We start from the raw sequence: 16,634 nt of genomic DNA, 5'->3' as shown, positions 1-16,634 counted from the left end.
CGTCTTTTACAGAGTGTTTTGTGAGTCAGTTTCCAGTGCCAATATCAGGCTGGGTGGGGAGCCCAGGCCCGCCAGAGCCAACAGCAGCCTGGGCAGGCAGGCGGGGTGGTTTTAAACTGCTACTGTATTTAACTGTTAGCTACGCTCTTCCGTTGGCTGCGTGATGGAGAAGGGGGAGGCGGGCAGGGCCCAGAATGAGCTGTGAGAAGTTGTATTTCTCTCCATTTGGGACTCACTGGGGATTCCGCACAGAGCAGCGCCTTGGGGCTCAGCCCTGGAGTTTATGTCAACCCCTGTGCTTGATGGGTTCGAGGTTCGTGCCTCGCGGTTAGTGGGACCCAGGAGGCTGGGGAACCCAGCTGCTTCCCGCACGCGTCTTGTCATTCCTGCAGGCAGGGATTGACTTTGACCTTTGTGGGTCCCGAAATAGAAGTCACAGCTAGTGTGAGGCACCATAAAGCTTCTTGGCAGCCACACGCTGTCACCCAGCTCTTCAAGGCCTCGTCCTAGCAGAGGATATACAAAAGGGCTGCCTGGAGGCAGAGGGATGGCCACAGAAATCTCTGCAGACACCGCCAGCTGGAAACCCCAAGGCCCTTGTGTCTCCTGGCTCTAAGGTGAGGGCAAGTGTCATTACGCCTGAGATCAGGGCCTAATCCAGACGCCCATCCGTCTCAGCCTCTGCTTTCCCTCCCACAAGCCTCCAACAGGAATCCAGGCCCACTCCTGCCTCAGAGCAATGTCACTCAACAGAACATGGAGAATACCAGACTGAGGAAACCTCATCCCTAGAAAACGATAGTCACGATCATCATTGCGGTCACTCATTCACGGCGTACTAAGTGCTGGCTGCTGTTCACATACTGACTCATCTAACTGACTCAGTAAACGATGATGTGGGTACAGTTATTATCACCATTTTACAGATGGGAAAACTGAGGCACTGAGGGGTTGAGTAACTTGGCCGAGACCACAGGGTCAGAGAATGAGTGAACCCGGATTTGAACCTAGATGGTTTGGCTCCAAGATCCAGACCCTTGGCCTCTCCTTTATCCTGCAGCCTCACCTCCGCCCCTGCCAACCACTGCGGCTGCCTAGACTGGCCTTGGAACTCCAGATCCCGGGTCCTCCAGTTATGTGGCCCTGACCACCCGTGTTCATGTGGCACATAGAGATATGTCACTTTGTAGGAAATGAAACGGTGGGAAAATGACAATGGGAACAGAGGGCTCTTAGAGAAGCCCAGGGAACAGAGACTGTGGGTGGAACAGAAATCAGCAGGACTTGGGGTCAGAAGACCTTACTTCTCAACCTGCTGCCTGAGTGACCATGGCAAGTGCTTTAGACTCTGACCCCCAAATTCATATGTTGAAGCCTAGTTTGCTTTTTGGAAGTGGGGCCTTTGGGAGGTAATTAGATGGTGGAGGGTGGAGACCTCATGAATGGGACTAGGGCCCTCATAAGAAGAAACATGAGACACTGCCCCTCTCTTGGCCCTGTGAGGACATCGAGAAAGCAGCTATCTTTGGACATGTATCTGCAGACGACTTGATCTTGAACTTCCCAAGCTTCCAGAATTCTGAAAAATGAATTATTGTTGTTGAAACCACCCAGTCTATGCTAGCTCTGTTATAGCAGCTCACACAGTAACAGAGAGCTACTTAATCCCTTTGGGTATCAGTTTCTTTATACATAAAATGAAGAAAACTCGGTTACATGGCTGAATAATGCCCCTCCCACCAAAGTCATATGTTGAATGCTAATCCCTAGGAGAAGGAAATGGCAACCCACTCCAGTGTTCTTGCCCGGAGAATCCCAGGGATAGCGGAGCCTGGTGGCCTGCCGTCTATGGGGTCTCACAGAGTCGGACACGACTAAAGCGACTTAGCAGCAGCAGCAGTACCTCAGAATGTTACTTTACTTAATGGGTTTGTAAATGGGGGTCTTTAAAGAGATAATTATAGTAAAATGAGCCCTAAGCCAGTATGACTGGTATCTTTATAAGGAGAGAGATTAATACATGGACATGCACAGAGGGAGGAGCATGTGAAGACAGAGGGAGGAGCATGTGAAGACATAGGGAGGAGAATTCGCCATCTGTAAGCCAAGGACAGAGGCCTCAGAAGAAATCAACCTTGCTGACATCTTGACCTTGAACTTCTAGTCTCCAGAACTGTAAATAAACCTCAGTTGCTTGGGTCACCCTATCTGTGGCACTTGGTTCTGGTAGCTCCAGCAAACAAACACAGCTCTAGCAAAAACATAAAAACAGCTCATGGAGGTGCTGGGGGACCTGGATGGCAGACCGGAAGTGAAGTCTCTTGCCACAGTAAGTGCCCAGGTCAGGAGCTGTAAGAGAGGAGGTCAAGTGTGAATACAGAAAAAGAAACCACCTTTATCTGGAGGCATCAGGAATGGGAGATTCAGGATGCTGGGCAAGGAGCAATCCAGAAAGCAGAGGAAAAGGGGCATTGCTGGACATGGAAGGCCTGGATTCCATAGGAGCCAACCAAAAAGGAGTGATTTTTCTAGGGCCAGAGAGGGATCATTTGATGGATCAGCTTCATTCATTTATTTGTTCATTCATTCAACTAACCATTATTGAAGCTCCCAGGAGACAGCAGCTCCTGATTTGAATCTGAAAGAATAAGGAGGAAGCCAGATGAAAGAAGCGGGTGACGACTGTGTCCACGTTAGGTTTGGACTGAGAGGAAGACCAGGTGCAGACCCCACTTGGGTAGGTAAATCAAACAGGGTGTCCTTGCTCATCAGCTAGGAAGGAAGTCAGGACACACAGCAGAGACACCAAAAACCTTCTGTAGGGCAGTGGCCCAGAGTTATAGGGGAGGACTTCTGTGTAAATAAGGGTTCCATTGGATTTTCTGGAAGCCTGTCTCATTCCAGACAAGTACATATCTCTAAGTTTTATGGGTTTGAAACGTGGAAGTTTGGAAGGGCTCTCTTTGAGAAAAATAATGCAATTATAAATACATGATTAGGTGCACAGTGAATATTAGAATGAAAAAAAATCAGAGAAAATTATGCATTTTAAAAAGCCAGCATATTAAGCAAACATTAATCTTTGCCTGGTTCTTGTGCAAAAATGAAGTCCTGGAATTCAGCTTCCAGTAAGTCACATATCCGTATCTAGACCCAAGACTAGAGCATCGGCTTGTAACCTACACAGCATTCTCACAGGAGATTCCCTTTGCCTGGACCAAGTGCATCTCAAACAGTGGCTACTACATGTACACAGGACACTGAGGCACAGTCTACACTTGATTCAGAGTCTCCAGCTTAGCCTGGTCATGTGTATTCCTGGGCTCTGTGCATGGAACTGGAACATGGAGCTAGCAGGACCTGAATCAGCTAGCAAGCCTTAGACCTGCAGGGCATTTGGGGAACTTTGTGCAAAGACCTAGGGAAGTGGTGGCACAGTCCTTTTGAAGGACAACCAGGGCAAAGAGGTAAGAGCAGGTATGACAAAGTAGTGGAGGGATGAATCGTAAAGGATTTTGAATAAATACTAAAGAGTTTTAATTTTATCCTGAAGACAATGGGAAGTTATTGAAGAAAGCTAAACATGTAAAAGACATACTCAGATTATGTTTGGGAAAATCACTCAGAAAATAGTATGGAAGGTCAAGGAAGTAATCAAAGTTCTCCAGATAACTCTCCCTCTATCTATAAACGGACTTCCCTGGTGGCTCAGACAGTAAAGCGTCTGTCTACAATGCGGGAGACCCGGGTTCGATCCCTGGGTCAGGAAGATCCCCTGGAGAAGGAAATGGCAATCCACTCCAGTACTATTGCCTGGAAAATCCCATGGACAGAGGAGCTTGGTAGGCTACAGCCGATGGGGTTGCAAAGAGTCAGACGACTATACTCTTTCTGTGTAAAGAGATTTATCTTAAGGTGTTGGTTGATAGGATTAGAGAAGCTGAGAATTTCTAACATCTACAGTTGCCGTGCTGGAGATCCAGAAGAGTCAGTGTGCAGATCTGATTGGAAAGCCAGCAGACTTAAGATCCAGGAAGAGCTGATGTTTCAGTCTGCGTTCTGAAGACCAGACAAAACAATATCCCAGCTCATGCACTCAGGCAGGAGTTCCCTTTTACCCACGGAAGTGTCAGCCTTTTGGTCTATTCAAACCTTCAACTGATTGGATGAGGCTCACCCACAGTAGAGAGGGCAATCCACTTTACTCAGATCTAACAATTCAAAAGTTAATCTCATCCAGAAGCACCTTCACAGACACACCCAAAATAGTATTTGCCCAAATGGATAGGCACTCTGTGATCCAGTTCATTGACACATAAAATTAATCATCTCACAAAGAGAAATGACAGAGGCTTGGATGAGAACAGTGGCTACAGCAATACAGAGGAAATTGTGGATCAGAAAATTGTTAACAAGTTGAATGGGATTTGGTGGCCAGTTAGTTTTGAAAGATGGAGGAGAGGGTCTGTGATAACACCTGGGTTTTGGTTTGGGGAGCCTAAGTGAAAGGTAGTTCTTTTTACTGTGATAATGTCATCTGGTTGTCCCTTAGCTTCACCAGTTCATTGGGACAAATGCTATCACATTAACAGGATAACGATCAATTTCACTAACTCAAAGTCCCACCTGCAGATGGTTGCAAAGTTTCCCCAAAGAACTCCTGGCATATTAAAAAGTCTGACCCACATTCATGAATCCATCTGAGTCACTAGACATGGACGCTACCTCTGCAGAACACAGATGCATTGTGCCTGCCCTCTCATTGGCACCAGCAGCCTCATGGAGCTCTGCCCAGGTATGCAAAAGCTGTAGGGGGTTCATGGCCATGTGGCCCCCTGCTGGGAGGTCAGAGGGGAGCGCTCCTTCCCCTTTGACAATGAGACTGTCATAGGCCATATAGCTTTCACAGTGAGATTCTTTTTTTTTGACTTCCATAGCAGATTTATTCATAGCTCAGAGTGGATATAGCCCAATGTTCATCACCAGAAGAATGGAAAGCAAATCACGGTGTGTCCTTCCAATGGAATACAATGTTTTACATACAAAAGTACAAATTGCTGGGAGTCCCTGGGAGTCTAGTGGTTAAGATTCCAGGCTTTCACTGCCGTGGCCTGGGTTCAACCCCTGGTCGGGGATCTGAGATCCTGCTAGCTGTGTGGTGCTTGCGGCATAAGGAAAAAAAGTACAAGTAGCTGACACACGTGATGCTATAGACTACAGTCACATATGGTATGTGGACTAAAAGAGTCCAGACAGCTCATATTGTATGATTCCATTCATAGAAGTTTCAAGGGCAGGCAAAACTAATCTATGGTTCTAGAAATCAGAATAGTAATCACCTGGGTCAGGGGGCAAAGAGATGGACAGGAGAAAGAGGGACTTTTCTGGGATGCTAGAAAAGGTCTGTGTATCTTAGTCTGGTTGATGATTACATGGGTAACAATTCAAGCTGTGCCTGAAGTTTAGAGAAGTTTAAGTACTTCGTGTTATGTTATACCCTGAGAAAAATAATAATGTCACCCTTGGAGCCCTTGTTCCCCGGATACATACCTACCATCCCCTAGTTTCTGGGGGCTCCTCCAAACCAGCTGCCCTGCAGCACCCAGATCAGTACCTAGATCACTCCCTTCCTATGACCACTGGGCACTTTTGGCAGATGTCCCACTTTTGACATCGTACTGTCTCCATATGTGGTGAATTCCCTCCCAGAGGCCCAGAAGTTCTGATTTGGCCCCTGCTAGCTGCCCCCAACCTCCCACCCCACCCCACCCACTGCACCTGACATGCCTCTATGTGGTTGGAATCCAAATGTGGATGGATTCTCTGTCCACACACACAAGCGTTCCTCAACCGAATGGGTCAGTGCATGGAGGGCGATGCTCAAAGACAGAGTCTTGTTCAAATCTTAGGGTTGGTACTTTTGCGGTCTGGACTTTGTGTTTGCTTGCTTGCTTTGTTGTGCTTGTTTACCCTTTGATTTTGCTTTGGGACCTCAGATGTGGGGGCTCGAGGTAACCACAATCCTCATTCTGTGTCATCACCACCAAATCTGCATACGATCTCACTCTTGTTTATTTCTTCCCCTTATTTCCATACCTAGAGTGACCGTTTATCACACAAGCGAGAACACTTTCGAGAAGAAAAAGAGGGACTTTAATAATCATTATGCTGGGACCTCAGGGGTAAACCAGGATGGCTGCGGGCAAACCAGGATATATGGCCCATGCTCACTCCTGTGTCCATTCTTGTATCCCTCTAACAGCCATTCTGTTTTGTTTAATTTGTGTTTTGCTTTGATATGTTTCTATACAATTGTGTGTTTTTGTTTTGTGAGCATGCATCTTTAATTTATATAACTGATACTTTGCAATAGATCTATTTCTGTTTCTTACCTTTTTCACTGAGCACCATTCCTGTCTACCTCGACGCTGTTTCTTCTAGGGAATGCAATAATCCTCCGTGTCATGCAGCCTCCACAGGTACCCATGCACACACCTGGTGATGGATGCCCAGGTGCCCAGCCTCACCCCATCACAGGACATGCCGTCATGATTCCCCTCATTCAGGAAACCTCAAGGGCTGCTGGGAGAATTACTTTGGGATCTCAGGAACAGAATTGCCAGGTTGTTATTTAAGTAAGTAGTACCAGATTGCTTTCCAAAATTTGCCTGGCTCTTCGTGACTGACGTACACATTTCAGCTCCAGCCCAGCTGGGACGCCCCTGGGGAGAGAAGGCTGAGAACAGAAACCAAAGAAGCACCAGAATTTGGGGAATGAGCAGAGGGGGTGCATATGATGGTGAAGACTGTGACCAAAGTGGTCACAGAGGAAGGAGGGAAAGCAGAAAATGAGATGGGGAGTCATGGTGATGGGGTGTCATGAGACGGGGTGTCATGGTGGCCTGGAACTCTGGCTCTGAGGGCAGACACACTTGACTTTGACCTCAGCTCAGCCACCAACTAGTTATACGACTTTGGTTTTCTCATAAGCACTCAGCCTTGGTTTCCCCACAAGTCAACTGGGTACGACAAGTCCCTGCTTGGACAGGTTGTAACTTAGTCTGTATCTGGCACATAAGCATCCAGGAAATGTTAGGAATGTGGTCTTCTAACAGTTTCTCATCCAAGCACTTATCAGAGTTTGTGGCTATGTTGTCATTTGTAGGATTATTTGATTAATATCTGTATCTTCTATCAAATTGTATGCTGCCTTGGGACTGGAACCCTGTCTATTTGGTGATGACTTTATCCTTAGTAGTACCACAGTAGATGGTGGGGTTTCCCCAGTGGCTCAGTAGTAAAGAATCCACCTGCCAATGCAGGAGACGCAGGTTCAATCCCTGGGTTGGGAAGATCTCCTGGATAAGGAAATGGCAAGCCATTCCAGTATTTGTCCCTAGAAAACTCCATGGACAGAGGAGTCTGGTGGGCTACAGTCCATGGAGTCGCAAAGAGCTGGACATGACTGAGTGACTAATCAACAGCAACAAACCGTGCCTGGTACAGAGGAGACATGATAGATATTTATTGCATTGATGAACCAATGTAAGTAGAATACAGAAGTTAATCACTGGTTGTGATAAGTGCCATGAAGGAAAAGACATCATGAATATTGGAGAATAATTGGACTAAGGGAAGAACACAGATAGGGTAGGGAAATCTCCTCTGAGGAGATGACGTGAGCTGAGGGAGACAGGTAGAGAATGGATGGTCCATATGGAGAGTTGAGGGAAGAGCATTTCAGGTGGAAGGACAGCCTGTTCAAGGGTCCTGAGGCAGGTCAGGGCTTGCCATGTGTTGGGAAGTCAGTGAGGAATCTTAATCGGGAAAGTAACATATTGAGTGAGCACGCAGAGAAGTTAGGAAGCTGTTGCCATGGAAAGATTATGATGACTTGTAGGGTGAATAGATGAAAAAGAGTGGGTGGGTTTGGGTGCACTTTGGAAGTAGAAGATGCTGAGTGATCAGGTATAGGGCAGGAGGAAAATACATATATTAAGGTTGACTTGGGCAATTGTGTGACAGGTGGTATCATTTACTGGGACTAGAAAACCTAGGAGGAAATAGGGTTGGTGGTGGAGTGGGAAACTGAGAATATGAAGCTTATATCTCAACATACTAAGTTTGAGATAGCTTCAGATCACAAAAGGGAAATAGTGAATAAGCAGTTAGAGAAATCTGGGGAGAGGTTCTGATTTATTTGGAGTCATTGGCTGATGCGATGGCATTTAAAGTCATGCCATGGTCATTTAAAGTCATGGGAGAGACCTCCCTAGTGTGCAGTGGTTAAGATTCTGTGCTTTCAAGGCAGGGGTCGCAGGCTCCATCCCAGGTCGGGGAACTAAGATCCCACATGCTGCGAGGCTTGACCCAAAAGTAAAAATTAATAAAATAAATTTATGGGAGAGGATTGAATAAACTCCAAAAGGAATAAAGTATTAATAGAGATGGTAAGAAGGCCCTTTGCAAAGCCTTGGGCCCTCCAGCATTCAGAGGCTGGTGGAGAAGCCAGCAAAGGAGACTGAGCAGGCATGGTGAGTGACACGAGAGAACCCGGAGCGGGTGATGTCATGAAAGGCAAGAGGAGGGAATGGGCAGCTGTCAGGCTGCTGAGAAGCCAAGCCAGAGTGGGAGAGGGAACAGCGGCCTTTGGAATTGGCAGCTTGAAGGCTGGCAACAGGTTTTGCAGCATGCGGGACCTTTAGTTCCTTGACCAGGTGGAGTCTTAACCACTGAACTGCCAGAGAAGTCCCTGACAATATGGTTTTTAATGACTTAAAAAAAAAAACAAACAGGTTTACTGAGATACCATTCGTATGCCACAGAAATTGTCCCATTTTAAGTACACAGTGCAGATTTTTCCTATAATCACTGAATGGAGCAACCACCAACATGATCTAATTTTTGAACCCTTCCATCACACCTGTTAGCAGTCGCTTTTCTTTCCCCTTCCTACCCTCTACCCAATCCTAACTCCAAGCAGCAACTAATCTGCTTTCTGTCTATAGATCTGTCCGTTCTGGATATTTCATGTAAATGGAATCAAACAAATGTGGTCTTTGTTTGTTTCACTTAGTGTGATGTTTCCAAGTTTCATCTGTGTTGTAGCATGTGTGAGTACTTCATTTCTTTTTTTTTTTTGGCCACCCCATGAAGCATATGGGATCTTAGTTCCCTGACCAGGGATCAAACCAGTGCCCTCTTCAGTGGAAGCACAGTGGTCTTAACCACTGGACCACCAGGGACATCCTCCATATATCATTCCTTTTATGACGAACATTCATATTATTCGCTTGTATGGATATGCCACCTTTACTGATCATGCATCGGTTGGTTGAAATTTGGATTGTTTCCACTTTTTAGCTATTATAAATAAGGCTGCTGTGAACATTGTGTACTAATTTTTCTACGAACATACGTTTTCATCTGTCTTGGGTATATACCTAGGGTGGAATTTCTAGGTCATGTTAAACCTAAGTCATACTATGTTTAACATCTTGAGAAGCTTCCAAACCCTTTTCCAAAGTGGCTGAACCATTTTATATCCTCACCAACACTGTCTGAAGACTCTAATTTTGTCACATGCTCACCATAACTTGTTACTATCTTTCTTTTATTTTAACCATCCCGGTGGAGGTAACATGGCATTTCACTGTGGTTTTTTTAAAATGTGTTTTATTGACGTATAGTTGATTTATCGTTGCTGTTCAGTTGCCCCGTCATGTCCCACTCTTTGCGACCCCATGGACTGCAGCACGCCAGGCCTCCCTGTCCCTCACCACATCCTGGAGTTTGCCCAAGTTCATGTTCATTGCATCGGTGATGTGGTCCAGCCATCTCATCCCCTCACACCCTCTTCTCCTCTGCCCTCAATCTTTCCCAGTGTCAAGGACCTTTCCAATGAGTTGTCTTTTCTCATCAGATGACCAAAATACTGGAGCTTCAGCTTCAGCATCAGTCCTTCCAGTGAATATTCAGGGTTGATCTCCCTTAAGATTGACTGGTTGATCTCCTTGCAGTCCAAAGGACGTTCAGGGCTCTTCTCCAGCACCACAGTTCAAAGTTGATTTATAATGTGCTAATTTCTGCTTCAGCTATACATGTATGCATGCATTCTTTTTCATATTTTTCCATTATGATTTATCACAGGGTATTGACTACAGTTCCCTGTGCTATACACTAGGCTCTTGTTGTTTATCCGTCCTGCATATAATATAGGTTTGCTTTTGCTCATCCCAAAGTTCCAATCCACTCCTCCCCTCCCCTTCCCCTTGGCAACCACAAAGATCCTTCTTTTACCATTGCTTTGTCATCGTTGCCATAAACCAAGTGTCCATATATATTTGTGTTTATTTCTGGAGTTTCTATTTTGTTCCCTTAGTCTATGTTCCTATGGTTGCCCCTATTCCAATCTGTCTTTATTACTATAATTATGTAAGAAATCTTGAAAAAAAAAACAGTGTTGGAAATCTTCCAGTTTTGTTATTCTTATAAGATTTTCTTCGCTTTTAGCATTTTTACAAGTGCATTAAAATATAATCAGATAATGAAGGCCAGGGACTTCCCTGGAGATCCATTAACACTCTGTTGCTGCCAGTGCAGGGGGCACAGGTTCAGTTCCTGGTTGGGGAACTAAGATCCCACATGCCGTGCAGCTTAGCCAGAAATTTTTTTAAAAAGTAGAATAATAAAAGGATAATTAGTCTGCTGTGGATTGAATTATGCCCTCCCCCAATTATATATAGAAGTTCTAACTCCCAGTGCCTCAGAATCTGACCTTATTTAGAAATAGGGTCTTTGCAGATGTAATCAGGTTAAGATAAGGTTATGCTGGAGTAGGGTGCGCCAATATGTTGGGTGGGGTTCGATTCCAATATGAATAGGGTTCTTATAAGAAGAGAAATCAGACACAGAAAGAGATGGTCATGTGACAATGGAGGCAGAGACTAGAGTGATGCGGTGGCAAGTCAAGGGATACGAAAGGGCAATGACCACCACCATAAACTAGGAAGGGTAAGAAAGGAGTCTCCTCTATGGGTTTCAGAGGAGCATGGACCTGTTGACACCTTGATTTCCAACTTCCAGCCTCCAGACTGCGAGACAGTAAATTTCTGTTGTTTTAAGCCACCCAGTTTGTGAGATTTTGGTAGAGCAGCCCCAGGAAACTAATACAAAGATGTTGTAACAGGCAATTTTATTCTAACGCATTCAAAAATTTACATGAAATAGACAAATACCTAGGGAAACACACTTAGAAATTGATAAAAAAAGAAATAAATGTTTTGAAATCCTCATATCAATTAAAGAAATTGAATCTGTAATTTAAAAAACTTTTCTCCACGCAAAAACACTATAGCCCCAGATGACTTCACTAGGGATTTTACCAAACTTTCAAAGATGCAGTTTTAAACCCTCGGTAATGTGGAGAACTGGCCAACGTCATAAATAGATGTTATAAGATCCCAGGGGAAAATGATGGAGACTTAACATTCTTTCAGTGAAAATGGGATGGCAAAGACAGGATGGATAGAAGAGATTTTAGGGAGAAAAGGCAGAATCAACAGAATTTGTGGATGTTCTGGACATGAAGGAAAGATGATGGACTGACATCCTTGCTCAGGTGTCCTCCTTGGACATCTGAGTCAACAGTTGTAACATTAGCTGAAACAGAGAACATGGAAGGTACAGCTGAAGGAGGGGGTTGGTAGGGATCAAAACTTGACCCATTGAGTTTGAGGGGAATGTTCGAGGATGGAAGTTAGCTAGATGGTGGATATGTAGTTCAGGCATACAGTGTGGGTTGGGGGATACAGAGTTAGGAGCCCACTATGTGATATTTGAAGCTGTGAGAGTGGCTGAGATCTCCCCAGGAAGGATTGTTGTCCGGAGAAGAGGTTAAGGACAGCAGCCCGAGGAATATAAAGACCTAATGGTTGTCAGTCCAGAAACTATTGCAATTAAAAAACAAAGTCAGGACTTCCCAGGTGGTGCAGCGGATAATAATCCACCTGCCAGTGTAGGGGACATGGGTTCAATCCCTGGGCTGGGGAGAGTCCACATGCCTCCGGGCAACTGAGCCCCAGCACCACAATTTCTGAGCCCGTGCTCTAGAGCCTGTGCTCTGCAAGAGGAGACGCTGTGATGATAAGCCTGTGTGCTGCAACTAGAGAGCAACCCCTGCTCACCACAACTAGAGAAAGCCCGCGCACAGCAACGAAGACCCAGAGCAACCAAAAATAAATAAATAACATGTAAAAGGCTGAAAACAAACAAAAAGCCCTCTCCAACTAGGTGGAATGATAAAGAAAAAATGCAATTATGTATAATGCGTAACAAGTGGTCTCAAGGTAGGGTTGGTGGATAGGTGGAAAGGACCTGGATTCACTTCCTAGGGCTGTCATTAAAAAATCACACCCATTGGATGGCTCCAAAGAATAGACACTTATTGTCTTATAGTTCTGGAGGCTAGAAGTCCAAAATCAATTGTCAGCAGAGCCACATTCCCACTGAGGCCACGGGAGAGACACCAGTCTCTGCCTCCATCGTCACATGGCCATCTTCTTTCTGTGTCTCCTCTTCTTACAAGGACACCAGTCAGATTGGATTAAAGGCGCATCCTACTTGAGTATAACCTTAACTAATTACATCTGCAGCCCACGACAGACCCTTTCCATCTTTCTGCTCTGCCTTTCTCAACCTACTGGCTTGGCTTGAGTCTGCTTTCCTCACGATCAAACCTGTCAATGACAGTCCCAGGCCCCACCTCCAGCACAATAATCAGTTCCTAGAATTGGCTGATTTTCCTGGAATCCAGGTAACTAGTGAGTGATAAGAGGGGGCAGTGGGTTTTGATTTACTGCTGAGCAGTGAGAACAGGTTTACCGAGACAGAACTCAGTGTTCCGAGCTCAAGTTCAAACCCAGCCACATCCTGAGCTCTGAGTTACAGATAGGCGGTCATGACTGTGGCGGAAAGCTTAGTACATCCTCATGTATTTTCTGGTCCACACATCTGTCTCCCCATATGTTCAGATGTGCCTAGGGACCATCCCTTTCCACCTACTTCTCTCTCTGCACATTTATTGTGTAGCTTCACGTATACACATAGCGATCTAGAGCCAAGTCCATGTTCTGGCGTTTGCTACTGGAAGACCTCTCTCGGCCCCCATTGTCACAGACGTGAAACACAGATAGCAATTGCACCTCTCACAGGATTGTTGTGAGATCTGAGATCATTGTATAAATAAAAAAGGGCGTATGGAATTGTTATTATGGCTACACTCTCTCTACACATCACATCGTCGGGCCAACTGACAGTTGATTCCCAAGTGTTGGATGAGTACAGTTTTAAAGGTATATTTATATTGAATGATTCCATCTATATGACATTCTGGAAAAGGCAAAACTATGGACACATTAAAAGATCAGTGGTTGCCAGGGCTTGTGGAGGGATGGGGGTGCGGGTGAGGAGCAGGCAGAGCACTGAGGGTTTTTCGGACAGTGAATCTACTCTGTAGGACATTCAGTGATCGATACGTCTGTCCAAACCCATAGAAGCTGCAGCAGCAAGAGCAAAGCCTGATGCAAACTACGAGCTGTGGGTGAAGGATGTGCCAGTATGAGTTCATCATTTGTAACAAACATACCAATCTGATGGGGGATGTTGATCATGGGGAAGGCTATGTCTGGGGGTGGTTAGAGGGGTACATGGGAAATCTGTGCCTTCCACTTAATTTCACCATGAATCTAAAACTGCTCTAAAATGTCTTAAAAAAAAAGTATATTTATAGCCTTCAACTTATACCCACCTACATATGTCTATACCTAGAGAAACACTTGCTTCTAACATTGCATATAAACGTACACATCTTTCCACGTGTCTACCTGTCTTTCCAGCAGCTACTGCATAAACAACAAGTTCTGCACAAAATCTCCATAGGCAACACTGATATATACAACTTTCTCTTCTTATGTAAATGAGAGGTGTGCCAGTCCTGGGCCTCTAAGAATCAGATGCCCATGTGGAATTAAATGGGCAAGGATTTTACTAAGAGGAATGCCTGTGATGGGGTCTGGAGAGGGAGCAGGGAAGGTAAGGAGAGCTGTCAGACTGCTAGGTGGGAAGTTTGGTCTGAAGTGAAGGAGAGAGAAGGAACGAGGGAAGGAGTCTTCCTGGACTGCCATGCAGTGGAGAAAAGCTTTGGCAAGGCTGTCGGGGAGTCCTATAGCTGGTCGCTCATCAGAGGGGTCCCCGTCTCCCAGGAACAGGTCTTTCTTAGCATCCCTGCCAGGATCGGTCTCTGGTCTGGAGCAGTCCTTGGGAGGTGTGGCCTCGACACCAGCCTCCTCCTCCCCCCACCCCCGCCTGGGGATTTCAGAGCTGCATCCGGAGCCCTTGATCAATTACCCTCGGTGCAGCCCAGGGACGGGGCATTCTCACGGCCGCCCTAGGAGGTGCCGTTTATTTTTGCAGTTGATCCAAATACTCCAGAATAAAAAACCAGATTAAACAGTTAAAACATGGAGAATTCACCTGGGGACTGTACCGGCTGTGTGGTCCTCTCTGCCACCATGGCTTTTCTAGATGGAGCCTCTGCTCAGAGAGGCTCTTCAGGATGGCCTCCGGAGGGCCAGGGCTGTCCAAGAACTAGGTGTGTGCTCTGCTCCAGGCGTGCCTTGGGGAGCTCTGACTGAGCTACCTCTGCTGCTTCCTGGCTGCCTTCAGGGGGAAGATTCCTTACCCAGGGCAGAGGCCAGGACACTCTTGGGTGGTTTCTTCCAGGACCCAAACCTCAGATCAGGAACAGGGGGAATGGGTAGCACCCCCTAAGGGATTCCCATCATGTCTCGCTCTCCCTGCCCTCCTTTGAGACCGGGCTGCCCATCCAGCCCTGATTAGAGGACAAGGGACCAGGGGAGGCCAACCAGGCCAGTGACGTGGCGTGAATCACCTTTGCGTCCAAGGCTGGGTCCCACTTATGAAAGCGCAGAGCCACAGTGGCCCAAGCCCAGTAGTGTACAGATGAGTCTTATTTATGTGAAAGATATATCTACAGAGGGAGCAATAAACTGAGAAGCAAAGTATGAAGGTTTGCAGCAAATGCTGTAAAGTTTTATATTCCTGAAAACTAGGGGTAAAAGATATAACCATTTAAAGCAAAGTGGATGAAAGGGGCTTCCATGTGATTGTAAAGCATCCTTACAATAGTTAATTGCTAGTTTCTTATTACAGCGGAGAGAGTCAAAATAACCTTTAAAATAGCCATCGTTGGAAAGTGAGAGGGAGAGGGGTCAAGGACAGGAGGGAGTGCTCTGCCAGAAAGAGGGTTGGGGCCCCAAGTGGTCTCAGAGGAAGGACCACTGTCGTTCCTGCAAGGCAGTCCTGTCCCCAGTACTAAGGGACTGGTCGCTGCTCACTCACTGCTGCAGAGAACTTGAGTCATTTCACCACCCTGGACCACAGCATGTATTTCAGAAGGAAAAGAGTGCATAGTGACTTCCCGGGTCCTCCCAGCTCCAGCGCTGTCCACCAGTGCCCCCACATTCCAGGCACTGTGTTAGGAAGGTGGAGGGGGGAAGGCTAAGATTCTGGGAATGGTGGCGATCATTGCCATTCCTATGTAATATGCTGTGCAACAGGGGTATGCGTGGGTGTTATGGACACTCAGAACTCTCAGAGAAGATGACATCTGAGCTGCATCTTGGGATGGGTAGGGACTTGCCAGGATGACATCTAGGCAGGGGGACTAGCATGTGTAAAAGGCCCAGGATCAGAGCTTCCCGAGTGGTTCTTGAGGTCTGTGTAAGTGTTCCTTCTGGGGTTGTACGGTGCACAACCCGTGCAGCCTGACACAGCCACCCCATGAAACAGGGGCCCAGGTGCCTACAGGGGATGGTCGGGCTGGTTCCAAACCCTGTGTGCACCACAGCAGACCTTCAGGGTTGAACCTTTCACCTCCACCCCCACTTCCCACCAGTTCCCTTATACCAGGCCCCTTACAGGTGCTACTGCTAAAATGTGGGCTGGCCTCAGGGGATTTCTGCTTTACTCCCAAACTCTGGGGAAGCCCCAGAGAACTGTCAGGAAGCTAGGGAAAGGCCCAAATCCATTTTCCCCTTTAGCAATACAATTGCCCTTTCTCTCTACTCTGCAGGAGGGCATATGGGTTTCCTCCTCCACAAAAGGGATTATTAACAAAAAGTAAACTTTTAAGACAATGGTTTGCCTTGGGATTCCTTGTCAATCCAGCCCCAACTTTCAACCCCATGGGGCACATCTCCTGCTAGCAGTGCCCGCTCCACAGTGCACCCCACCCCCATGTTCAAGCTCAAGCATCTCTGAGGGGGAGGCACCCCCACGACCATGTCCTTTGGATGAGGGGGTGCAGGGAATGGGAGCCTCAGAGCCCCTCCCTGCCTGCCTCCCTGCCCCGCCCCCATCCCCTACTTCCTGCTCCAGAATCAGCCCATCCTTCTTCCTGGGGGCAGGGGGCAGAGGCCCAGGGAGGACTCCGTGCAGCTAGCTCTACTGAGGACATGCGGCATTTGACCTGTGACCCCCCACAGGAAATCCTTCCAACCTCTGAGACCAACCTCAGGAGGGAAACCATGACCCCGGAATGGACAGAGGGCAGT

The 16,634-nt window shown here is 46.7% G+C and overlaps 1 long non-coding RNA gene across 1 annotated transcript; it reads left to right on the top strand.

Moving 5' to 3' along the window:
• Nucleotides 1–2,660: 2,660 nt before the first annotated feature.
• Nucleotides 2,661–6,263, top strand: LOC129628756 (uncharacterized). The gene is made up of 3 exons (XR_008702896.1): nucleotides 2,661–2,737; nucleotides 4,633–4,795; nucleotides 6,101–6,263. It is a non-coding gene; the product is annotated as an uncharacterized LOC129628756 (long non-coding RNA).
• The last annotated feature ends 10,371 nt before the right edge of the window (nucleotides 6,264–16,634 follow it).

This window comes from Bubalus kerabau, chromosome 15 (assembly GCF_029407905.1).
Source record: "Bubalus kerabau isolate K-KA32 ecotype Philippines breed swamp buffalo chromosome 15, PCC_UOA_SB_1v2, whole genome shotgun sequence".
Taxonomy (NCBI): domain Eukaryota; kingdom Metazoa; phylum Chordata; class Mammalia; order Artiodactyla; family Bovidae; genus Bubalus; species Bubalus kerabau.
This window is presented reverse-complemented; position numbering and strand designations above follow the sequence as displayed.